Source organism: Lynx canadensis, chromosome F2 (genome assembly GCF_007474595.2).
Source record: "Lynx canadensis isolate LIC74 chromosome F2, mLynCan4.pri.v2, whole genome shotgun sequence".
NCBI lineage: Eukaryota > Metazoa > Chordata > Mammalia > Carnivora > Felidae > Lynx > Lynx canadensis.
The window spans coordinates 32,247,038-32,274,618 of record NC_044320.2 but is presented as its reverse complement, the minus strand read 5'-3'; the positions used below and the strand labels follow the sequence as shown (position 1 = coordinate 32,274,618).

General features: G+C 35.9%; 1 protein-coding gene across 2 annotated transcripts in view; it reads left to right on the top strand.

Annotated features, from left to right (window-relative positions):
• The window catches only part of ZFPM2 (zinc finger protein, FOG family member 2), a 470,612-nt gene that overhangs the window by 359,191 nt on the left and 83,840 nt on the right, over positions 1 to 27,581 (top strand). The gene's annotated exons all lie outside the window — the stretch shown is intronic.

The following is a 27,581-nucleotide window of genomic DNA, read 5'->3' as shown; positions in this document are numbered from 1 at the left end:
CTCTTTCTCTGACCTAAACTAATATTTATATGTCTCTATCAACACACTTACCAAATTATAGCCAATGAATGCATTTATCACTGTAACTCTATTCTTAGTTCTTTGGAATCAAGTACTGTGTGTTCACTTATGTACCCCTGTGTTTAGCAGTGTCCAGTGTATGCCAGGTGTCTATTAATTGTGTTGAATGAATGAGTGAATGAATCAATCAACGTATCATTCTGACTTGAATATGACAATGAACAGAAAACACACTGAGGACATCATGACACAGAGGAGTTCACAGCACATCATGTAAGCCTTATAGAGAAATCATCATCAATGAGCTAATTCCTCCTCTTTACAAGTCCTCTGGCCAGGGATGTATGAGGCCACATTTATTTATCAGATTTCAGAACAACTAAGTGATACTGAATATTGCAACCACTTTAGCCGATTATTATTTACCTAGTTGGCCGCATATGCCTATATATCCCTGCTTTGTTTCACAAAGGACTTGAGATAGTGATGTGCAATGCGTATATTATAAATTTAGCTATTCTATGAAAGGAAAGCCATAAAAAGATTTTTAAAAGCAAAATGAGAGTTGAGGCATTAAACACGACTTCAAATTTGCCTTGAGAGATCAGCTTTTGTTGGGTGAGATAATTTTGCAGATATTAGCATAAACACTCCTGCAAAGCCAGGACATTGGGGAGGGGAAACGGTGGCAGGGAGCCAAAAGAAAGTACTGCAATTTGGTTGAAATTAATAGGCAGCTGTTAGGTCATCTCTAAGCTACCACTTTATTATGCTAAAAATTCAGGGTGAGTTGAAACCAGAGTAATCCCAATGAAAATGTGGTTAAATTGCCAATGTGGTTAAAATAGCCAAATTAGGAGTGTGATCCTTACAGTTGCAGGAATGAGGAAGGTTACTATGGTGGATACTAACTCTCCTCAACTAGCAGTTTCCTCATCTGTAAATAGGTTCCGCAAAATTTTCTCGCTGGGAGAGCATGAAAGCTGGGCATCCAGAAAGTCCAAATACATAGTAGTGAATAACCCTATCCCAGATGTTCTAGTTGATGCCCTCCAACTCTACCAAAATGAGAACTTACCTGCTGAGGTTAGCAAACAAGTTTGTGGTTCTTTATTGCTGGGTCCACTCAGGAATTCTTTATTCACTAGGAGCTTTATCACTCACACTGCTGATTATGAAATATCTGCAATCGTGCATTTAATGAGAAACGTTGCTTTCAGCGTGAAACTACAATTTTGAACCCCTTTTGTGAATAATTTGTATTTTATGTTTTAACGACTAAAATCAGTATAAATTTGTTGGAGTAAAACACGTTGCTAACTGAAAGCACTGTCCAGACAATGCTTCTGCAACAATGGAAATGTCCTATTCTTCACTGTCCTGTATGGTGGCCAGTAGCCACATTTAGTTATTAAGCACTTGACATGTAGCTAATGAGATTAAGGAAATGATTTTAAATTTTAATTAACCTCAGTGATTAGCTACATGTGGTTAGTAGCTATCATACGACTATGGATTTCTATAAGGTTAGTTTATTAAACAAGTAAAATATAAAACATTTCAGGTGATAATAAATACCATGTAGAAAAACCCAGGAAGGGGAAGATCATGATGTCCTGGTGAAATTTTAAAATCTTTTAGTGTCCTGATTTATTGTGAATGTATAGGCTGCTTACCGATGTTCCATTTTCAATCATAAAAATATTTTCTACTCAAAAGTAGAAGCATTTTTTTCTCTTTTTTTATCACAAGTGATATTTTTGTGACAAACTTATAAGGAACAAATTTGATTTTTTTCCAACAATGCCTTGGTATCTATTTTATTTTAGTTTAGTCAGTCTTGTGGCAACTTTTCTATCATGTCTTGAAACCGAGTGGAAGGCAGATTGCAACTTTTGCATTCCACTTTTGGAAAGTTGGTATATAGTCTGACTCAAGTAAGATATATAAAAATATATACCTTTATCATCTTAAGATTGCAAAGCAGTTGATATGTTTCTGGTACTGTATTTGTTAAAAAGTAAAAGAATGTTTCGTTTTGGGACATTAAGTCTCAATTTTTCATAAAAATCGACAAAAGCGAATTCAGACTCCGTGAATTTATCATCTTTGAAATAACACAGAGATTTTATTATTTTCAAATAAAGTAGACCCTCCAGGCAGCTTCAGATGACTGTATGATTTTCCAAGTTAATGTTAAAAAAAGAAAAAAGTCCGTTTTGATTGGGAGCTGTACTGAAATTCAGGGCCAACTGGGAAACCAGGCTATCATAGTGATCATAATAGGTAATATATTCCTTAAATTTTATTGATTTTCTATAGTTCAGTACAAATGAGCTCAGAGCACTTCATGTATTTTATCTCATTTGTCCTCACAACATTTCTGTAAGATAGGTGGGGGCAACTCTAATTAAAGATTAGATGTGTCAGTTTTCCATTGTTATGGAAACGCGTTAATCAGAACCTATTCAACCTGCCAACCAAGACAATTAAGTAGCCAGTTCACTTATCTAAGTACCAATTACTTGATTTTTTTTGTTACATCATAATTTTCTTTCCATTTTCTCTCAGACTAATCCTGCATCTTCCACAATTTCAAAGTTCAACACTAATAGTACTTCTTGGGAACAGTATTTTGGGAGGCATTTTCTGTGTGTGAAATTTCCTAAATGATTCTTTGGGTTCATGTGCAAGGCATTAGGGTATGGAAAAAAAGTGCTCATTTTTTTAAGTCAACAACATATGTTTGAAGCATGTTAGGTAATATAACATACCAAACATTTCATGGTTTGCCTCATTTTTTATTTGCATGCTTAGGTCTTTGAAACTGTCCTGTATGGAAACCTGCTTCTCAAACACGCAACTACTTCCTCCCTATTGTTTTATAATATTTTAGCATTCATGTTTAGCATATAATGTTGATGAGAAAAAAAATTTAAATCGCGTATGGGGTGATCATAAAAATATTCAGCTTTAAAGTTTATCTATAAAAAAATTAATCACACCACACGTCTTTTCATTTTCACTACCTCTTTTCCATTTCATATTTATTATTTACAATCTCTACCAGTAATTAGAAAAAAATTATTTCCTTCCATTGTGTGGCAGAAATTGCTAGCTACTCACCAAAATCCGGACTCCCCTCTTCTTCCTTCAGGTGGATCGAATTTCCCAGTTTCCCCTGCAGTTAGATGCAGGTATGTGATGTTTTTGCCAGTACAATGTATATGGGAGCATTGGGTGCTAACCCCAGGCCATATGCTCCTTCATGTTATTTTTTTCTCTGACTGGCTCAAATGGAGATGATGCACAAGGTGACTTTGTACACAACATGTTGAAGACATGAGAGTCACCATCCACCTCTTATTGAATGACTTTGTGGAAGAAGGTCGCACTGCCACTCTCTTGCCCTCCCCAGTGCAGTACAGTAAATAAGTATTGTGTTCGAGCCATGATACATACATCTGGGGTACATTTGCTATAGCAGTTAGCCTATGATAACTATTACACCACTTAAAATGAATATTATTACAAAAGTATAAATATTCAAGAAGAGCTTGACAAGTGAGGTGGATATACAACTACTGGCAAATATTTTTTTTTAAATAAATCCCACTGGCCACAAACTACCAGAAGAAGAAGTCAAGAAACCAAGGGGTTACTTACTGGGTTAAAATTGCCTCGACACTTGTGAGCAAGATGCAAAGTTTGTAAATAAGACCCAGAACTATACATATATTTTTCTACCCTAGTTTTTCCATGGTATGTGTCAAGTTGATATCAAACGTTACTCAAATAACTTACCTAATGCCGAGATTTTTGTGGACTCTGATTTGGAATATATACATGAGAAAAGGATGAAATATGAAAAATGGACATCAAAATCTGAAGCAGTGAAATAGGAGTATCAGAAGAAAATTGGATCATGAAATGGAGTTCCTGAGCAGGAAGGAAATTAGAACATGCTTCTAAGTACTATGTTGAATTAGAAATATGTGAAAATTTATCTGCATGAAGGATGTGGCATGGAAGGATCAATCAAGGATAAGGAATATAAAAAGCACACATTATGGAAATGGAGAGGGAAAAGAAATAAAAGAAGAATGCATAGTATATTGAATATAAATTTTTAAGCTCTAAGGGCTACAAAGGGCAAGAAGGAAAATAAAGCTGAGTGAATTAATGTTGGCTAAAAGGGGTAAGTGGAATCAAAGGGGTCTTACAATTATATCAGGTGAAAAAGAAATACTAGAAAGAAAGTGGACCCATAAATAACCTGAAAAGTAGATGGAATCAATAACGTTTAAATGGTTGAACTACTCAACTTTAAAATGTTTTAGCTAAAATAATGAAAGTTATGGAAAATTATTAAGTTATGAAGAGCCTATAAATATGGCTTATGATAAAATTCAGTAGAAGAATATTAGAATGATTAAGTAGAAGTTGATCAGGAGTTCTGATGATATGTATCAGGAGATCAAAAGGGTTTCACTGATTAATTTACTATTAAAAATCATAGATAATGAAGAAACAAGGAAAAAATAAAAGGCAAAAGTAAATGTTATGACAGTCTTAAAATGTCATTTTATTAATTGTGAAAATTATTATAACTGGTTTTAATCAAGCAAAATCATGGTATAAATTAAGCAGGTGTTTTGGATGGAAGAGATGAAATGTTTAGTGAGAGAAAAGAATATAAAATTTTGATCAAGACATTTAAATTTTCTATAACTTTATTTGATCTATGGGTTGGTCATACTTTATTTTGTTCAAAATAAATTTAGGGGCATAGAAAATTATTTGGAGCTCATCAGAACAAAGATGTTATATATTCTCATTTTATATACATATATGAATATATATTAAACAATACATATAAAAATGTATAACATACATTATATCTAAATGTATCTATTTCAAGTTCTATATTTTTGAATTAGCATTATTTTCTAAGTTCAGACAATAAGCCTAGATCTTCAGGCATATGTGACAGTATTCTAAATGTGTGTCACATACATAGCAAATATACATAGCAAATATAAATCACTGTTAGAAATATTATTAAACCAAGAACTTTAAAATGTAAGGATTATAAAAATAAGCACGCCCATCACCAAGAAATTACTCATAAGTGTTCAAATATGTTGCCTCCATGGTGACTCTATCCTACCTACTGTCCTTCCCCTAAACGGGCCTTTCTTCATTTTTCGTAAGGGTCAAGCTCTCCCCAGGGCTTTTGCATATCCCTGTTTATCCCCATATACTCGCCTCTGTCTCACTATCCACCTCCACTCTTTACTCCTAAGCATTTTCTACTCTTCCTTCATTTCTTAGGCAAAGCATGACTTCTTCATGGAAGTCTTCTCTCATGACCTCAACCAGGTCAATTAACTCTGTACCTCCTACCCTGTGTTACAGCCAAAGGCACATCATACTTTAAGTATATAAATACATACATACATACATAACTAGATGTTGATGTCATTGTTACTGCTGAAAGGAACCTGAAACTTCAATACATTTTTAGCTCAAATGTTAGAATATTTCTCTTTCATGTTTTCTTTATTGTTATAATACCCTCACCAGTTAAAAAGTCTTTTAATTTTTTTTTTCAATGTTTATTTATTTTTGGGACAGAGAGAGACAGAGCATGAACGGGGGAGGGGCAGAGTGAGAGGGAGACACAGAATCGGAAACAGGCTCCAGGCTCCGAGCCATCAGCCCGGAGCCTGACGCGGGGCTCGAACTCACGGACCGCGAGATCGTGACCTGGCTGAAGTCGGACGCTTAACCGACTGCGCCACCCAGGCGCCCCTTTTTTTTTTTTTTTTAATTTTTTTTTTTTAAAAAGTCTTTTAAAAGTTATAACAAGCACTAAATTCTTATAAGCACTGTGGCTGACATGGAAACTAAATACAATTCAGTTTTTTTCTTCATTGATGGAAATAACTGGGTTGTTAAGGTTTGATTACTAAGATTCTCCTAACAAAGCAGTTCTTTGGCCAACAATTACAGTTCTGTCATTATTGCTGGCTAAACAAGTTGAAAGCCATTCATCAGACGCATGAGTAAGTTGTTCTTGCTGCTGGTGGTGGTGTGGTGGTAAAGAATGAAGATGATAATTGTGATAAATGCTCCGTCGTGGAATCTTTTGGGTAGTATTTTTTTTAAATAATGATTAGAGGAAAACTTAATACCCTGTTTGGTATCTTTTATTAATTTCAACATTTCAGGATATGCAGGTAGTCAAATAAATTATTGCACTGAGAGACATAGTTTCCATTTTAACCTGGAGACGTGCATGCAAGTTAGATGCAACAGCAGGCTGCCAGTGATCTAGAGGATGCAGATTGAAAGAAAGAAAAAGTGAAGCAGATGATTCATCCCATCAGCTTCTTGAAACTCTATACTTACCCTTCCAATGCTCTCCAAATGAGAGCACTTCTGAGATTTTAGCCATCTTTGTATCCTGCACACCACAAGACACCCAGAGGAACTTGGGTAGCCTTAAACTTGTGTGCAAGAATAGCACATGACATGGACTTCAACTAGAAGACCAGAGAGAAGTTCTGGTCTTCACCTTGACATTGCCCAGCTCTCTCACCCTTGGTCTGGCAGTTATCTCTCTACACTTAAGTTTCCTCATCTGTGAAAACATAGTAAGTCCAATAATAAACGTAACTCCTAGTTTGCAATTACATGATTGATGTCTGCCCCACTAGAGTGCTAGGTCACAATGATGTACCTTGTTTAATCCTCAAAATAAGCTAGCGCTATTATTATTCCCCATCTAGCAGTTGAGGAAATAAGAGATTTAGCATGCAATTATCACCAGGGTCTAAAACTTCAGTCTTAGAAAACTACCATAGGCCACACTTGGTGCCAATCTTCTGCAAAGGGTATAGGTCGGGAACCACAAGCTTCAGTGTTAGAGATTTCTCCTCAGTGGGAGTCCTTGCAGGGGTCTATCCAGCAATCTATTCACCAGTGCATTTAACTACCCAGGAGACCTCTTCTCCCCATGTGGCAACTCAGTGCAAGGAAGTGAGACTCAGCTTGCCACTTGTGGGGGTAGCCCTGAGTCTAAAGCCTCATGACCCACAGGAACCACTATCTCTTATAATAATTCATATGCAGGGGCACCTGGGTGGCTCAGTCAGTTGGGCCTCCAACTCTTGATTTCTTCTCAGGGTATGATCCCAGGGTCATGGGATCGAACTCCACGTCAGGCTTCATGCTGAGCATAGAGCCTGCTTAAGATTCTCTCTCTCTCCCTCCCTCTGTCCTTCTCTCCGACTTGCATGTCGTCTCTGTCTCACATAAATAACAATAATAATAATTCATATGCAGAATTTCCAGGGACATGTCAGTTACAAGAGTCACCAAACTCTGGGAAGCCCACAGATTGGTCTCCTTATCAGGTATTCAGTAGTTTACTCATTTTCCTTCCAGCTGAGTTTCAATTTACCAATCAGTGGTCATTTTTTCCATAGGCAATATTGCCTAATAACATAGGTAAAACTTCAACTTTTACCAGATTACTGGGGTAAATTTTACATACAAAAGGGAAAAGAATTTCATTAATCTTTTACATACCAGTAACTTTTCCAGTCGCAGAGCTAATAGGCAGAGGAGCTGATATTTGACCCCAGTCCATCTGACTCATAAAGCTTCTGATCAATATTCTTGTTCCCCTCGCCTTGCTAACTACCCCACAGCTACATTAGCCTTCTCGTTTCTGAAACACTTGAAGCTTGTTCCTGCTTCCTGGATTCATTTGCACCCTTTCATGAATGCTTTTCCCCTGCTCTTCACATATACTTGCTTCTTTCATTCAGGGTTATCTCAAATAGCCCCTCTTCCAGGGGGCTTTTTTGAACCCCTTCACTTTTTTGGACCATCTTCTTTCCCACAGCTACCAAATAATTTCCTTTTGAACTGCAATGTTTTGTTTCCTTTCTAACACTTCACTGTCTGAAAATCTCATGTTAAGTGTTCTACTTCTGTATTGTCCACTTCCCCTCACAGGGCTGCAAGTGCCATAAAGCTAGCAATTTGAGTTACTTGTTCACTGTTGCTTCACTAGTACCCAGAATTGTTCCTGGTGCATGATAAGCATAGAGTTATTGACTGGAAATGATGCCCTCCTGCCCAGTTTCTCTCATACAACTCTTACGAAGTTCAGATGAGTATACCCAAACATATTTTTATTTCTTAATAACTTAAAAATAAAAATTTTAATTCTGCCCAAGTAAGAAACTGTCTTTAGGAAAACAAAAAAAAAACAGGCAAAAGTTTAATCTTTATTCATTCAAAAACACTTTTATTATACTTTGATTATGTAGAAGTCATGCTGTTTTATGGTCTGTAGTGGACGCCAAAGAAATAAAATCATGAATCTATTATGTACTTATCAAGTTATGTTTCATTTAATTCTTTAAAGATTCTCTGTAGTTGGCTGATAAACTAATTAAGGCCTTAGAAAGTGTTTGATTAGTTTTTATGATGCTAGCATCTAGAACGTGGTTTCAAAAGTCAGATGCGGCTATCTCAGTGAAAAGAAATTGTTAGAATTTCTATTGCTATTCATTTTTATATTTTAAAAATTGTCTATATTTATGTTGCACTATAATGACTATATGATGTTCATGTACTAAATAAATATCAACATGTTAGGATGCATGCTCAAAATTTGGCTCATGGGCCGTGTAATTGCCATAAAAATGTTTAAAGATCATTGGAATAGAAGGTTTAGACACATAATAGACCCCCTTAACTTTCTGTTATTTCATAAATGAATTATGTAATCAAATTCCTATAAATGGGGTGTGCGTAAGTACGTAATTCAATTCAGTATCTGTTAAATGCCTTATGAAGGATGCAGAACACTTCCCATTAGAATATGGAAAAAGAAAAGGTAACTTTTGCCTGTGGAAAACCAAAGGATTGAAATTGGCATTTACCTTTGCAATATGGATATGATATACTGAAGTCCAGATAAGAGGGATCTTGACTCTAGGCTCTGTTGCAAGCAAACACAGAAAAACAGGACCAAGCCTCTTGTGTTCAAGATGGTACCTTTGTGAATAGGAGAATGCTTATGAATGGGAAAGTAAAGAAGATCAGTAAGGTTCAACAGAGGAACATCGGTGTGATACGCCATATTAACAGAATGAAAGACAGCTACCACATGACCATGTCATAGATGCAGACAAAGATATTTGGCAAAATTTATCATTCTTTCATGACAAAAACTCTCACTAAATAATCAATGGGAAACAACTGAAAACTTTTCTCCTAAGCCCAGAACAAGGTAAGAATGCTCTCTCTTGTCACTGCTATTCCACATAGCCATGGAAGTGTTACCCAGAACAAAGAAGAAAGAAAAAAGAAAGAAAAGACATCTAAATCTTAAAGGAAAAGTAAAGGGGTTCCTGGGTGGCTCAGTCGGTTAAGCTTCTGACTCGATTTGGCTCAGGTCATGATCTCAGGACTCTTAATTTTGGCTCACATCATGATCTCAGGGTTCATGGGATCGAGCCCCATATCGGGCTCCATGCTGACAATGTGGAGCCTGCTTGGGATTCTCTCCCCCCTCTCTTTCTGCCTCTCCCTATCTCATACTTTCTGTCTGTCTCTCTCTCTCTCTCTCTCTCTCACTCACTCAAATACTTTTTTAAATAAAGGGTAAAGTAAAATAACTGTTTTTTGCAGATGACATGATTCTATATGTAGAAAACCCTTAAGATTCCACAAAAATATCTCCCACAACTGTTAAAACTAATAAATGAATTCAGTAAACTTGTATACCAAAATCAATATACAAAACCACTGGAGGTTGTATATACTAACAATAAACTATCTGTAAGAGAATTAAGAAAACAATGCCACGTACATTAGCAACAACAACAACAAAAATTTTAAAGTTAGGAATTAAATTAATCAGATGTAAAAGAATTGTACACTGAAATTACAAAATATAGATGGGGAAATTTTAAAAGATGCAAATAAATGGAAAAATACCCCGTGTTCATGAATTGGAAGAATTAATATTTGTTTAAATGCCCACACTCTATGTCTTTAGATACAAACTATAGATACAATGAAAGCAAACTTTAGAGTCAAAGCAAACTATAGATACAATGAAATGCCTATCAATATTACACTGGCATTTTTCCAGAAATAGAAAAAGTCCTGAATTCATATGGAACCACAAAAAACTATGAATAGACAAATCAGTATTGAACAAGGATAACAAAACTTGGGACATTGCATATCCTCACTTGAAATTATATTACAAAGCTAGTAATCAAAACAATAAGTAGCTAACATTTTAAAAGATATACAGACCATTCATACAGACTAGAGAGTGCAGAAATAAACCCATGCATTTATGGCCAACTGATCTTAGCAACACATAATGGGGAAAGAAGTCTCTTCAAAAAATGATGTCAAGAAAACTGGATATCCACATGCAAAAAAAATGAAAGTGAACTCTTTTCTCCCACTATATACAAAAATCAACTCAAAATGGAATAAAGTCTTAAATGTATGACTTGAAACCCTGAAACTTCTAGGAAAAAAAAAACTAAGGAAAAGCCTTCTTGAAACTGGACTTGACAATAATCTTTTGACTATCACATCAAAAGCCTAAGCAAAAAAAAAAAAAAAAATAGACAAATGGGATTACATCAAACTTAAGAGGTACAGCCCAGCAAAAGAAACAATAAAAAAAAATGAATGAAAAAAAATTACTGCAAAATATATAACTAATAGGGGTAAAAAAATTTTAGAAAGAGTAGTAAGAAGGTAGTTCTAGGAAAAGTGTGATGGGTTTTTAATTCTAGGCTAAAGATTTCTTAACAATAAATAGTTAAGATTTATTTAACAATAAATAGTAGGAAGCTGGAGACTGTGCAGAGCAATGTTATTTTGAAAATGATGTTTCAGAAAAACATGTTAGCATTGTGCAGGACTGGCTGGAAAATAGACTGGGGACATAGATGCCAGTTGGACACCTACTACAAATAGTTCAAGCATGACACGAAAGGACCTGAGCTGTGATGGGCTCAGTACCCTTCTCTTGTGCTGGAATAAAAGCACAAGGGTGAGGATATTAGAGGGAGAAGATTTACTTTATGGACTCTATTTTTTCATCATAAAAGTGTTGCATAAACATCTCATTTGCAGCAAAAGAAATGGGTAGTAGGAAGAGAATACTGATGTAGTCCTCCACGGGGAGAGCCAATGCTCATTGGATGAACAATTACGTCAATGAAGAAACAACAAATCCCTATGGGTAATGGCTTTACTCTCACACAAAGGACTGTGTCTAAGGTCAAGTGTTCCATGCTTTGGTGCAGGCTATTGACCAGTTCTTGGCAACACTGTGGTACTCAGCATTGTGACAGAATGCCTGTAATGAAATGCATTTTTCCACAAGGGATACTGCAGAATTTTTATTTTCTGTGGCCCATTCAAGAATGTTAGGACCTCTGGCAAGTGGTCCCATACTAAATTAAGAGAGGACAGAGGAGGAGAGCAGATGACAGTGTTAATGACATTCTTAGTCTGAGGGCTCAGCCATTCTGTTTGTGTGTTTGTTGTTTTTCCTTCACTACACTACATGTCCAGCATCTGGTAAAGTATACTTAGAAAACTATAGCCAAAACCACTGAGATTCAGAAGATACACATATAACAAAATTTTTAAATCAAGGAAAGAATTATATATAATAGTTCTAAATCTAACTTTATTATCCACTTCTCTTTTTTTATTTGAATTCAGATCATTGGCCATATGCTATCTATATAGATAGCTATAACATTTACTTGTTGCCGCTAAATCTAACTACAATTAATATTTTAAATGTCTGTAGGTATATTATCCACATTTTTTAAAGTCTCAATGTTCCCTTACAGTAAATGAAATAGATGGGGCACCTGAGTGACTCCGTCAATTAAGCACCCGACTTCAGCTCAGCTCATGATCTCGCGGTTCATGGGTTCGAGCCCCACCTCGGGCTCTGTGCTGACAGTTTGGAGCCAGGAGCCTGCTTCGGATTCTGTATCTCCCTATCTCTGTCCCTCCCCCGCTAGTGTGCATCTCTCTCTCTCTCAAAAACAAAAAATAAACTTTAAAAAATATATAAAAGTAAAATAATAGCATTAAAAAACTTAAAAAATCAGAATTTTCTGTCCTCATGACGTTTAAGAAATATATACAATGTGGATGGAACTGGAGGGTATTGTGCTAAGTGAAATAAGTCAGAGAAAGACAGATACCATATGTTTTCGCTCATATGTGGATCTTGAGAAACTTAACAGAAGACCATGGGGGAGGGGAAGGGGGAAAAATTTACAAACAGAGAGGGAGGGAGGCAAACCATAAGAGACTCTTAAATACAGAGAACAGACTGAAGGTTGATGGGGGTGGGGGAGAGGGGAAAGTGGGTGATGGGTATTGAGGAGGGCACTTGTTGGGATAAACACTGGGTGTTGTATGGAAGCCAATTTGACAATAAATTATACTAACTTTTTTTTAAATATATGAGAAAGAAAATCACAAGCTTGCTACTTTTTTGAAAAAAGATTCTTAGTAGGAAATGTGGCTAAATTTTTTTGAATCATCCCACCATTAAAAATGTTGGGCAACTTATCTTCCTTCTCGGAGACTCACATCTGCTATCTGTAATATGAGAACTGTAATAGTAACTTAGGAGTGTTGTGTGAAAATTGAGATATTTCATATAAAGTTCTTATCAGAGTGCCTAGCAGTTAATGAGCATTCAGTCCATGTTTAGTATTACCCATAATATTTCTGAGCATATGATTAAAATTACTCAGTGCCTTTAGGTCTCTCTTTTGTTATACTTAAATGAGTTAAGTATGTTAATTTTACCAAGTGATATTCTTGAGTTTCCATTGAAGAGGTTGAACTTACCTCCAAATAGATCATGTAATGTAAAGTTATAGTTTTACAGAATTATATTTTCATTAATATCTTTTTTTATTTCTTTATATTAAGAGCAAATTTCAAACATATATATCTATCAATAGTGGTGTTCTATCATGTTAACAATAATGACAAACTAACTTCTGTGGATTAACTTTGAGACAGAGAAGGACAAATGATTCACATATATAATATCTCATTTAGTTTTTAAGATACCCTCTAAGGTAGGTACTATTTTCATCCCCATTGAACCCATATGGTGCCTCTCTGAGTGGAAACAGAATTTTAATCCAGATTTATCTACTGTCTTCACAGGATTAGCACTGAATCATTATCTATATTGCCCTATTTTGTGGGATTTTTTTTTATTTTTATTTTTTTAGAGAACATGCACAAATGGGGGAGAGGGACAGAGAGAGAGAGAGAGAGAGAGAGAGAGAGAGAGAGAGAGAGAGAGATCCCAAGAAGGCCCCTGACTCAGCATGGAACCCAACATGGGGCTCGATCCCATGACCCTGGGATCATGACCTGGGCTGAAATCAGGAGTCAGATGCTTAACCGACTGAGCCACCCAGGAGCCCATGTATTGCCTTATTTTGTTAATGTAATATCATAAGGGCATTTCTTTAAAAAATGATATGATAATATTTTTAAGAACTGGAGATTCCCAGGGCGCCTGGGTGCCTCAGTCAGTTAAACATCCGACTTCGGCTCAAGTCATGATATCATGGCTCATGAGTTCGAGCCCCACATGGGGCTCTGCACTGACAGCGTACAGCCCGACTCCTGCTTCACGTTCTGTGTCTCTCTATCTCTCTGTCCCTCCCCCAGTTGTTCTCTTTCTCTTTCTCTCTAAGATAAATAAATATTTTTAAAATTTTTTAAAAAGAAATGAAGATTCCCATGGGGCGCCTGGGTGGCGCAGTCGGTTAAGCGTCCGACTTCAGCCAGGTCACGATCTCGCGGTCCGTGAGTTCGAGCCCCGCGTCGGGCTCTGGGCTGATGGCTCAGAGCCTGGAGCCTGTTTCCGACTCTGTGTCTCCCTCTCTCTCTCTGCCCCTCCCCCGTTCATGCTCTGTCTCTCGCTGTCCCAAAAATAAATAAACGTTGGAAAAAAAAAAAAAATTTAAAAAAAAAAAAAAAAAAAAAAAATGAAGATTCCCATTAATCCTTCTGCATTATGTTTCCCTATAATGCATTAGATCAAATTAGTATTTCTTCTGAGAAAATATAAAGCTGTGGGTGATGACCTTGGAAAAGAAAGTAAAAGATATTTATAAGAGTCCCCCTGCAGATGAAGGTTCTGTCTTTATTACACCAAAATATTTGAATCAGGCAAGAATAGTTTGGATTTTGTTTTGCTGTCCCTGAAATTGGTTTTTAAACTTAATTTAACTCTTCGTTCTTTTTGTTTAACAGATGAAAACCAGCTAGTTAAATACTCAGTATCAGAAAAAGAATAGTAGCCTAGCTCTGAATTTGATGTTCAGATGTGGGTTACATCTGGATGATTGTGAGAGTTGAGTTTCCATTTCTATTTCTTTTTAAAAAATTTTTTTAATGTTTATTTATTTTTTGAGAGAGAGAGAGACAGAGCATGAGCAGGGGAGGGACTGAGAGAGAGGGAGACACAGAATCCGAAGCAGGCTCCAGGCTCCCTGACACGGGGCTCGAGCCCACAAGCCATGAGATCATGACCTGAGCCGAAGTCAGACACTTAACCGACCAAGCCATCCAGGCGCCCCTCCATTTCTCACATTTCTATGTTTCATTAAGCACAGATACCAACCACACTTGATGAAATATGACAGACTCATGTATGATGAGAATGGGCCACCAATTAAAACCAAAGAATAGCGATATTTATGTGTTATTTCTGCTGGCTGGGTATTAGAGAGTTCAAATGTTAGAGTAGAAAATAGGTACTTGTACTAGAAATACATATCATATATTTATGCCTTTAAGTTATCTTTACAGTGAAGTTAGATAATTTCGCTTTTTTTTTTTTTTTTTTTGCTATCTTTTCCAAATATAGACAATTCCACTGTGGAAATGAGAAAAGAGGTGCTTGTGGAAATAACCTAAAAATGTGATTTTCTTGCTTTCTAGAGAATCTTTGGTTTATTTTTCATCTTTAATTCAGAGGCCTAGATTGTATTTTCACTTCCTCATTTCTAATGACTCTTGTGAGGTCAAGTGGAGCTCATCTGCACTGGCTCAGTATCAGTGTACCATCCTTGCTGTGAACATAGCAATGGCCAAAAGTGGATCTACTCTTCTTTTTAAGAACCTCTGCTGAACACAACAGGTAGATTAGGAATCTTCCAGGTCTTTTTCTTTGGTCTTTGCCATACACCATGCTGGTATCTTCAGAGGGGACACTGTAGATATAGGACTGTTTTAAGTCACACTTGGCCAGTGAGGAGGACAGATTGCCTGCTGAATCCAGTAAGTCTTGAAGAACACTTAAGTTATCTTTCCGTGAGCATGGACACCCTTTTTCCTCAGTCCCCTCCCTCTGACCTCTGCATAATAAGGTACGACTTTCACTCCACATGGATATTCAGCAGAAAGTTTAAGAATTTTCATTTTTGATTAGTTTGAAGATCAGATTCTGACCAGGAAAGAACTTTATGTCTGAGCATTCACCTGTAGGCTCACTCTCTTCTATTTTATTTGCCACTGAAGTTATTAAAAATTAGAGAGTCCGTAATTTACAAGATAAATGTTTTTCCGCCCGGCAGATGCATGAAGAACCAAGAGTATCCATTAGCTGCTTCCTTTTTTTAGTACTTCTTTATTATCAGAAAACACAAATATGAAATATTTGTATTCTCTAACTTGGTAATATTTTTTGGAAAAACAACTTAAAATTACATTTTTAAATTTCATTTTGTTGTATTGATAAGCTATAAATAACATCATCTCAAGCAAGTTCTGTGTGCGGTTTCGAACGAACCTTAGTCTGAAATATGACAAAAATCAGTCAGACCAAAGTGTGTTTTGTGAGTGCTAATTAGACTCTGACCCTTTTCATTTCTAGTCAGTTTTCCAAAGTGATTCAGCAAGGTGTTTTTCAGAGTTCAGCTTCATGAGGGATCTACCTGAATTTGTATAATTGGTTGATAGGAATTCACCTTTGTTAATTTCCACAAACTGTTAAGTTTTTACAGTTTATAGTTCTACTTAATGGATCTAGTTTACCTGAATCTGTTTGGAGACATAATCCACAGGCACAAAACAGAAAAGTACATCAGGATATAGATGACCTCTGATGATCTGATAGCTATTTGGTTACCAAAAGTCTGATGATCCAAAATTAAACTGAATACATACCCAGATTTTCAAGTTAGCAAACGACTTTTGCATCTTAAATTCTCTCCTTCCTGTTCAGTGAACACATGGTTATCTGCTAATCTGACAAACAGAGTGGATAATCTGAGTCTAAGAGATAGAACCTACTTCATATAATTTAAAAGATACAATCGTGCAGTGATACTTTATAGTGCCACTTATGTCCTACCGACCTCCCAAATTTGAAATACACAGACCATAATAAAGGTTAGAGTGAGCCCTTAATCTTAATTATGCATTTTGCAATATTATAAATGCTGAGAGATTACTTCCAATGTTTGGTATAATCTTACAGGGTGCAGATGTGGTTCCCTTTGGTACATGGCATCTTTACTGAACTAACAATTTCCATAATGCTGTCACATTCTGCATGGGGAAGCAGATTTACAGATAGGTAATCCATGTAAGGTATTTTAAAGACAGCTTATTAAAGGATTGAGGCCTGCTGTTAAATTACATATGCCTTCAATTGCCATGAGGAGCAAAAAGCATCAAGAAGTGTGGTAATTTAGCTAGGCTAGAGAAAGGCCTATTTAAAGTTTGATGATATATCCTTTAAACTTTCACTTCAAGCTCCTTTTAGGTTTATATTTACTCCAGCATAACTTTTATACTTCATGCTATATACTGTAATATAATTTTCCCAGTAATCCTAGAGTGTAGATATTAAGAATTAGAAATATTTTTCTTAAAATTTATATCCTGAGGTTATAATTTTAAAATTCGTCTTTTTCCTTGATAGTGGCGTGATTTCAACGTGGGAACCCAGGCTGTGGATTTGTTTGGTTTTTAACATTGCTAAGTGTGAATGGTTAAAGTGATTTCGGAGCACATAATCGTGTTTACTCTTGCTCTACTGCGCCATTCATATTTTGAGAGCCATTTGTAAGAACTGGGATGAAGAATGTCTACCTGGTTCTCTGACAGTTTGGGGTTTGTGTTTCATCTTCAAGCAAGGGGAGAAGGTTAAGGTGGTCCTTAAATTCATTTTCAGGTCTCTGAATCACAGGCTTTGCTCTATACCATGATGTGTTCTGAAAACATACACATTTTCTCTTGCATTTCTTTTGTGTCTTCAGTAATGCCTAACTTAGCTCTAGGCAAACAGTAAGCACAAAGCTTCAGTGTCTATGTTGTTTAGATTACATGCACACTGATGTGTTTACCCAGAATATCTTCCCATGAAAAAATATTTCAACTTTATTCTACTTCACATGTAATCAAAATCAGTTCCTTTTTCTTCTCTTCTTGTTAGATTCTTTGGAGGACCTGGAGGAGGTAGGCAAGACACTATAATAATACATTAACCTTAAGCCAATGGATTTGGGGAGTATGCAAGCAAAAATGAACATATAAGTTATTTAAAAGAAAAGTGCAGTTTAATTTACCTAATGTCAAACATGAGCAATATTACATCTATTTGGATTTAATTGCAAATTTCAGTCTTTCTATAAGGTGTAATTATCTGAACATCTTGCCATTAAAATTAAGTGTGAGTGAATTTTGACATATTCACTTTCCTTTGTAATAAATGAAAGGTAATATTTTTATTTTGAAATATTTATAGTGTAAATTACCAAAATGGTATTTCTCTTCTATTCTAATAAATCTGTTTTTACATAAGTGCTAGAGGTTAATGGCTAGATTTTAAATTGCTTTCCATTTTGATAATAAGTGGATTTCCAAGAGAGATGATTTTATTAAAGAGATTTTAGTCACTCTGATTCTTTCTTTATAAGGAAATAGTTCATATTTTCACAACTCACATGTAAAATATGAAGCCAAATCAGTATTTTTTCTAAACACAGACTTAGGAGTACTGTTTTGGAAGGACTTCTTTCCTTAATAATGAAGTTCTTCTTGTGTGTGTGTGTGTGTGTGTGTGTGTGTGTGTGTGTATGTCTATTTTAAAATATACCTTTTATTTCCCTTTCTACAAAGATTGGATATTTTTTCTTATATAATATCTCTCAAAAGTGAATAATGGAAGTTATTCCACCGAAAATTAACTTTGAATTAATGCACTGTAGCTGTGATCAAATATTGATCAGTTTCCTTTATTTTGTGCATGGTTGCAAAGTGAGAAATATAATGCAAACCCTCAAATAATTAATTCAATTACATTGAAAAAAATTAGGCTAGTTACACAAAGGCATAAAATAAAAATACCTAACATCTGATATTCTGTGAATGTTACTTACCATTGTCCTATACTAACTGCATTATTGTTTATGATAAATATTAAGGAGCAATAATCTTAGGCATTTTTGAAGGGTCTGCTAAACTCAGAAATATTATTGAAAAGTGAAATGTAAATACCTAGATCTTCGATAACAAAGTAATTAAAATGTATGGTTTTGCCTAGTGTGTATAATAAGGGCTTATATTTGATCAACCATAAAAGTTATTTAATCATTTTAACCTTGGAATACTACCCCACAAAACACTACTTAATGGAAGTTAGCTGAGACGCATAGAGTATCAAAACATCAGGTCGGCAAGGCAAGAGGGCCCAGAAAATTCAAGCCCAGCTTATTCGGACATAATACTATAGCAGGTTGCATGGCAACCAGTAGCTGTGGATTTTGAAGTTACTTTATCCGTATTCAATGAGGAAAGACTTAGCCTGAATTGATTTTAGTAATTTTCAGAATTAATCAGGTAGTCAAGAATTATTTTAACAGACATTGGCTAAGTTTCTACAATTTAGAAATATGTTATGTACAAATCTGGTTGGCAAAATAGCACCGGTTGCTGATTTCCTAGTTATTTGATTAATGGTACATATTAGATACCTACTGATAGATTTGTTACATCCTGTAACTTGTGTTATAGCTGGTTATTGTCCAGAATTTCAATGAGACTGTCTTTAAGTGATTTCCTGTTGACTCCATCACTGTCAGTTCCAACATGACAACACTTTTTTTTCTTTTTTTTTTTTTAATTTAGATTTTATTTTTGCTATAACCTGCCATTACTTTGTATTATCAAGTACATTTCCCATTTTATGGCCAGTAATGATTTTTGTTGCTGTTTTTATTCTTAAGGATAGTTAAATAAGAATGAAGCTTAGTATATCGAACACATTTTAGATTGGATAGGGAAATAGAAAGTATTTCTCATTTCCACATTTTATTTTTCCTAGTTTTATCCTGGAATGAAAGAAAAGAAACAGCGGAAGAGTTGACTATAACTGATGTTTGAAGTATATTTTCAGACATCTCCCAAGCAAAAGTGCTAGTCTCTTAGGATTTCCTACTTGGCAAAAGATAGAAATTTCTGAAATGCTATCATGAAGTCGGTTCTGTTGATGTTTCTTTGACTCCATAATTATGTGGAGCTTGACAAAACATTTGATCTTATTATGTGAAATCTCTACCTTTTAGCTTATTTTCTGTTTCTGTTTCCTGTTAATGGGTAAATTCAACTAGAGTTATTCTAAAAGCATAATATAAACCTCTCTTTGAAGAGTTTAGACTAAAAATAACTTACTACTTACCCTCTGTAAAGTAATTCTGTATAATCAGGCTAAAATGACAATGTCTTTGAATCACAAAGGCCAACACACTTTCAAATAAATCTGCTAAATAAAAAGGTGGTGATATGTACCTTGCCGTCTTCAAATGTGCCACATCTGATATGCATGGCTTAATGCTACAAAATGTGTGTCCACAAATTTATTCCTCAGGGATGGGTGAATATTGTCCAAAAATATAGTCTTTATGGTGATGATGGTAAAGTTACTATTAAGAAGAACTGTGTCAAACAGAAACTGGAGTCATTTGTAAAAAACTGAAGAATATTTTCTATTGATCCAGAGGTATTCTCATTTAAGCACAGACAGAAATCACTAGGCAGACATTCCAGGCTTGATGTACCTACACCACAGCAGTCTTTCTTTCTACAGCTTTTCTAGACTTTAGTTGATTTAACTCTTGATCACTCACTTTATAATCAGCAGTCTTGGAAAAAATGTAACATAATTAAAACATCTTGGATTGTGTGACATTTCACAAATTCCAAACAGAATTGGTTATCAAACTGCAGCTGTAGTATGAATAAATCTGTTGTACAATGTTGTTCATTAGTTGACAGGAAGTGTCTGCTCAGCTTTTTAAAGGGCTGCTTCTGTGTGTTTGTTTCTGTTTGCTTTTCTGTTTTGTTTTGAAGAACAAGCGAGTTTCCATCTATGAGCGTCCTCTGTGTGTTAATTTTAAGAGACGGATTTCAACAAACAGTAGCTAAGGCATTAGGCACAATATGTAAGTGCAGCATGTGTTAGACATTTTCACAAGAGGAGTCATCGCCTATGTTGTAGAGAGGTTTATTTGGGCATCAAATGTGAGTGAAAAGTACTCTGAAAAATCGTAAATCGTTTTGCCGCACTATAAGATGGGGCAGTCCTGCCAGTGTTAGTGGTAGTATTCTTTGGTAGATTTTCCAATTCTGTCTTTCCTAGGGCATGTTTCAGTGTAGGTTTTTTGTTTGCTTTGTGGGGTTTTTGTTTTTGTTGTTGTTGTTGTTGTTACAAGCTTTTCCTCTGATTTTACCAGCAGGGCTTTTCCCAGGAGACTGTTCTTTAAAGGCAAATAAGGCACCTCCGTGCCAAAATTATCTCCTTGTCTTACAATAGAAGAACTCAGGCTTCAGTGTGGTACGTGAAGGAGTTGATTGGTCACCCTTCAACCAGAGAAGGGTACACAAACGTAGAAGGCAGTTGGGAGTCGGTACACAAACTGTCCTGATGCTAGAAGAATCCAGGTCATGTATTTTGAAAATGGCCATGTGTTTTTGGCCTTGCGCCTTGTTCTCACTTCAGACAACCAAGACAGTGGCAGGAGAAGAGAAAGTTAAGGTACTCTCTTGCTTTTTGTTTCTCTCTGACATTGTTGAGCCAAAGGGCACAAATGTTGAGACAAAAGATGGGGGCAGGCAGGACTCATGGGAAACGTAGTCCAGGATTCTCTAAAATAACTGTTCCAGCTCTTTAACACTTCTCCAAAGGGAAAAGAAGCAATCAACAACCAAATGAATACTGAGTGAATGGATATTACTTGGACTTCATTTTTACCCCAAACGGTGCATGTTCTATGGAGATGATACTAGGCCAAATATTAGCCTGATGTTATGAACTGATGAGTGATGAGAATGGGCCACACAGATGAAAATCTGTGCATCTCAGGGTTGGAAGAAACAGTTTTATTAATAAATACGAGTGCATATATTCCTCACATTTCCCAGGTTTTTCAGTACGTTTTAGAGGCTGATCTAATTCAATTTTAAGGGTAAAACATATAAAGCTTGATTAGTGGGCATATAAAAAAGAATGAGTAAACGTGAATAGTCATATTTAAATTTTATTAGATAGTGATTTTGTATTACTGTACAGAAGCCCAAGCTTTCGTTCCTTCCGTAATATATGTTGAGCACCTCTTGTCTACTTGGCGCTAGATTTAGTGCTGTTCACACAGAGATTTATGCTTTAACCCTGTTCTTCAGGTATTGAGAGTAAAACTGGACAGATTAATATGAAAATAGATTTATTGTGGTGATTATTTCATACATATACAAATATCAGGTCATTGTGTTGCACAACAGAAACTAATGGTATAAGTCAAGTGCATTTCAAGTTTTAAAAATATATGTAGGAAAACAAAATATATATAAAAGTATATATAATTGGATAACCCAGTTCTAAACCTAATGAAGATCCTGATGTTATTTTGCTAAATTGGTTTTACTTTGATTCCGTACCACTGAAAAATTAACAGAAATAAAACTCCGCACATTGACCCTCCCTTTATACGTAATACCACATTAAATCCACAACAGTTAGAGCAACTATCTTTTCTAAATCCCGAATCTGTCAGGAAATTGGATGCAGCCTAAAGAACCGAAGGATGTATGAAATGTCATGCCCTCTAGGGTTCCAGCCTGATTGTTTTGATATCTTCCATTTTAAATCTGTGGTTCCATCCATGCTCTAAGGATGCAGAATTAATTAAGCTACATCATATTAATTAGGTAATCGCCTTCCCCTTTCCAACTCCCACCCTCGCCAAGGTGAACAGATCCCAGTTTCCTCAGGAAAGAACACTGGTAGAATATGTTGGCGATTTGAGCTAGTCAAGTTTAGCTTGCTAGAAAGAAAATAGGTAGCTGGTGTATTGCATTTAATTATGAAGCCTGCAAGATTCCAATGACATATTTACCTCATTTACCTAGATGATATTCTAATATTTATTAGGTCATTTGAGAAACATGTGCAATACTTAGATAAGATGTGCTGTCTCATCAGGGAAAGTGGACTACAATTCAACTCCACGAGACACTGTACTTCTTGTGTGAATCCCAATTCGGTTTCCAATGAGGTCTCCCTCTTGACCGTTTAGTTCAGTGGTTAGTACACAAGACGAGGAAGCCTTGTGTTGCTAGTTGGATTCTCCCAGGAGCCGGTCAGTCTCATTACAGTGTGATCTGTGACTACAGCCCTTTGCCTCAGGCAACCTGGTCAAATGGAGGACAAGATGACAGGATCAAATGATCACGGGTGAGGAAGTGTTTCTAAACTCTAAGCCAGTATATAATTAAGGGATTAGGTTTTAATCATGATATTAATATTGGAAAGCTAGTCAAAGCATGTTACCGTATTAAATCAGTATAATTGCCTGTTTATGTGTTTTCTGAATTGATATATTCTGAATCTAAAATTAATGAATTATACAAAGATATTTAATTCAGTGTAGTATATATTTGGGGGCATCATAAATTTTAATAGAAAATTGAATGAAAGCATTATGTTTGCTCAACATGCAAAAAGATTAAGTTTAGGATTATTTTACATTTACGAAATAAATTACAAACTATAATGTGGTACCAATATACAATGTGTGACATCTACATTTTCTATGGCAGTATTTTATTTCTGTCGGAGTTTGCAAGGACAAATAAATACCATCTCTTTTTCCTTTCCATTCTAGAGGTAACTATGGCGTATGGCAGATGAAAATCAAAAAAAAAAAAACAGCTTCCATGGGTTAGTGTGATTACAGACCATGATGTGTGCATGTTAGAAAAGTGGGCTGCCTCATAATGCACTCAGAACTTGGGACATGTACCCTCAGAGCCATGAGCAGCGCTAGACAACTGCTGGTCATCCTGGGCATGAAATGGACCCTGAGGTTTGCTCTCTGAAGGTGGGAAGTTGGCTTGCAAAAGAGGGAAGGGTAGAAGGGCCAGAACCCAGTTCCTTGTCTAGAACACCAATCCAAAAACTCACTCCTTTCCCCTGGGGAGAAGTGAGTGATGGGGCAGAGAGACTGCAGGGCTGTTTTGCTAATAGAGACCTCTTCCTTCAGAAATGTGCAATAAGGGCATCTGGGCAGCTCAGTCAGTTAAGCATCTGACTCTGGATTTCAGCTCAGGTCATGATCTCACTGTAGGTTGGAGCTCCATGTCAGACTCTGCAGTGATAGTGCAGAGCCTGCTTGTGATTCTCTCTTTCCCTCTCTCTCCGCCCCTCCGCTGTTCATTCTCTCTTGCTTAAAAAAAAAAAAGTGAAGTAACTTCAAACCCAGTAATGAAATATTTCACATGTATGTGCCGTATAGTTCTTATACTACCCTGACACTTACTAGTCTACATAATCTTCACAGCAATCCCAAGTATGTGTGTGTGTGTGTGTGCGTGTGTGTGTATATTGCTACCCCCATTTTATTCATGGAGGAGCTGAATCTTACGATCAACTGTTACACTCTTCTTAAAAATTCTGAAATGATTCAAACCTAAACATACATAGGATTTGTGAAACTTTTAAGTCCCTGAACAAGGGGAATTTGATAGCTTCAAGATTATTAATAGTGCCTAAAACAGAAAAATCAGAATCAATGCATAAAAGTATATATGATAATATACAAAAATGAAGACCATTGTATAAAACTGCATTGGAAATGAAATTCATTTTAATCAATTTGATTAAAATGGCCAATGGATTACTTTAAACAATATAAACATTTTTCCCTTTATTTTTTTTTTATGAAACTATGATGTTATATCCATTCCAAAGGTTTTTTTTTTCCCCCCTTCACTTTTTCTGTCCCTGGTACTGAGTATAGCAGAAATAAATCACTGATTCCCCTTGGTTTCAATGGCCATCAAATATGTGTTTCTTATGAAAAATACTAGTCAATAGTGTGTACAAAAATTATTTATCATTTTTCTTTACCCAAAGTGCTTATTCTACATGGCAGAGTAGGCTCTTAGGTAAAAGTGGCCAAATAGTATAACACATAAAATGGGACAGAGAGTTAAAGGAGGTATGATTAATAATTAGTCTGAGAAAATAATCATAAACTAGCAGATACTAGGAAAAACATCTAATAATAAAGAGGGAATTTGATGTATGTCAGTTGGCATGGCATTTGTGTGGACAACATTGACCCCGCACTCACAAGATCCAGCCCTACTTTGGGGTCTTGGCTATTGGTCAGGGTAGGTTACACTCATCCTATTCAAGTATGGCCTTGGACTATGGCTAGTTGGTGAACTCTTTGTTACTCATCTATAACAAGATAAGGAGCTTGTGTCAAAATGTAAATGTATTATGTCACGAAGCATACCTACATGTACTCAGGTGACATTTTTTGAAGAACATTGACTCTGGATGAAGGAAACAATGAGTTAAGTTATATTATGATGAATATTCTGACACTAACTTTCATACCCTGTGAACTGTCACTTTACCATCATAATCAGATGGATTTCACCAGAAATGGGGAGAGATAGAGGCACTTTACTTCACAGACATTCAGAGAATACATCTCCTTCAATCGTAGAATTCTTTGAGAATTAGTTACTCAAAGAATAAGCTTTTAAAGTTTTAGGGGCTAACCTGGAGATGACCGTAGTCCACTCTTCAGCTCATAGCTCCTTGACTAGAACTGGGCATGTGACTCCAGCCTAACTGCTGTAGAGGCTGGGAAATATTCACTTTATGTCCATTAGTCTAAACAGTCTTGGACCAGCCCTTATCAACCACAATTACAATTCAGTAGAACTAAAATTTGGACTAACTCCGGGATTATTTGGGTTTTTAAGAATAAAACTTGTGTCGTCCATCTCCACATACATTTAATAATTGAAAAGCTGTTGTAGAAAGTCATATTGACTGTGAAAATAGCAAAAATGATATAAAAGTTCTGGACTAGTCATTTAAGGATTTTGTGTAATAAAGATACCTAATCGTATATATTGTTTTACCACATAAAATAGCTTTCCCATTCTTAGTTTTTTGTTTTTTGTTTTTGTTTTTTGCCTTTAATATAATGATCCTGTGAGATATACACTTTTTTTTAATGTTTATTTATTTTTGAGAGATAGAGAAAGAGAGAGAGTGAGTAGGGGAGGGGCAGAGAGAGGAAGACACAGAATCCAAAGCAGGCTCCAGGCTCTGAGCTGTCAGTACAGAGCCTGATGCAGGGCTCAAACCCACGAACATGAGATCATGACCTGAGCTGAAGTTGGACGCCCAACCGACTGAGCCGAGGCACCCTGAGGTACACACTTTTATATCCGTTTCCTGGATTTAGAAGCTGTGATCCAGGAAGGATAAAAAAAACTTGCTGAGGGCTATTCTTTTGGAAAACATAATTAATACCTTCCATGTTCCAGGCAGATGCCATGGGTTAAATCAAAGCTGAAAAAGTCAAATGTAGGTTTTCTTTCGCTATAGTGCTCTTGTCATAGGATATAACTTCTACATTACAGTAGAGATATATTTTAACTGGGATTGTCCTTTACTGCAACAAAATTTGAAGCTCCAAGCATAGATTTGGTAACTGACCAAAATAGCTGCTTTATACTTGGTGGTAGAAATTTTTGCCTTTGATTTAAAGTAAATCACTGAATGCAACATTCTCATTCATCAAATATAACCATATATTTTTTTAATTTGTTCATTTTTTGCCCATTTTCATGATCTGCTATATTATATGCCATTATGTATACTTTAATGGGGTTGGTCAAACGATTACACCATTGTTCCTGGGTTTTGTTTTGTTTTTTCCTTCTTCTGAAAGTTACCTCATTGAGTTAAGGGCATAGAGCTAATGGAGCCCAGATCAAGAGATTCATACATTAGACATACCTTAGCTTCATGTTCCCAGATTACATTGCTCAACGCAAACAGAGTTTTCAAAATATATCCCACTGCTTACATAATACTTAAAAATTAAGGAAAAATAAGGTATGGTGCAGGACCAACCATGAATAAAAATCAACTGAGCACGCATAACTAAGAGTAAGTCAGTGATATTATCTCTGTACACAAAGAACAGCAGAGTATACTGAATTTAATAGATGATACTATAATCATTATTTATTTAAGAGAGATTTTTAGGAACTTTTTGTAGTATGATACCTGAAAAAGATATGAAAGTTTAAGCTGTATGAAACTTTCAGGGTGAAATATGAAACTCTCTTCTAAGGTTTTAGATTTCGATTTGAAACTCAAAACTCAGGCCCATTTTGGAGGGGTTTGCAAACCTTGGCTACATTTAAGCATTGCACAAGCTTTTTTTTAAATCTAAGCTAACCTGTTAGCTGCTATAGGAACTTGGAACCTTTTTTTTTGTAAGTCCGCTTACTTCTTGGTCAGTCACATAGTTTTTTGAATCAGCTTGAACAGAATTACGTGTTGTTACCCTAAGACTCAAGTAGTTCTTTAGACATTTTTTCTGTCTGATCCACTTCTTTCAGGAGGAACATTTCTGATCCAACCAAGATAGAATACAGTTCTTCACACTGTGTAGTAGTAGTTACAAACAACTTCGAAATCTCAGTGGTCTAAAAAAACAAGTTTTGTCATTTTTATAATATGTCTAGTGTGGTTATCAGAAAGGTTCTGCCCTTTGTATTCATTCAAGAGTCCTGGATGGTGCAAGTCAACATGGGCTTCCTTGATCACCGTGGCAGGGGGAAAGACAGTATGGTGAATTACCCATTGGCTCGTAATGAGCATATCGCTCTGTCATATTCCATTGGCCAAAGCAGGTCACATGCACATGCCTAACTTAAAACTCAGTGGGGATGGGAAATCCTTTCATATGCATGGAAGAACAGGAGATCTGCACTAATTGTGAACATCCCTATAGTGTATCTTTGAATTGAGAGATACAGAGAAAGAAATTATCTTAGAAATCAATTTTACTCATCCAAAAATCCCTAGAAAAGATATTTTATTTTAAATATTAGAG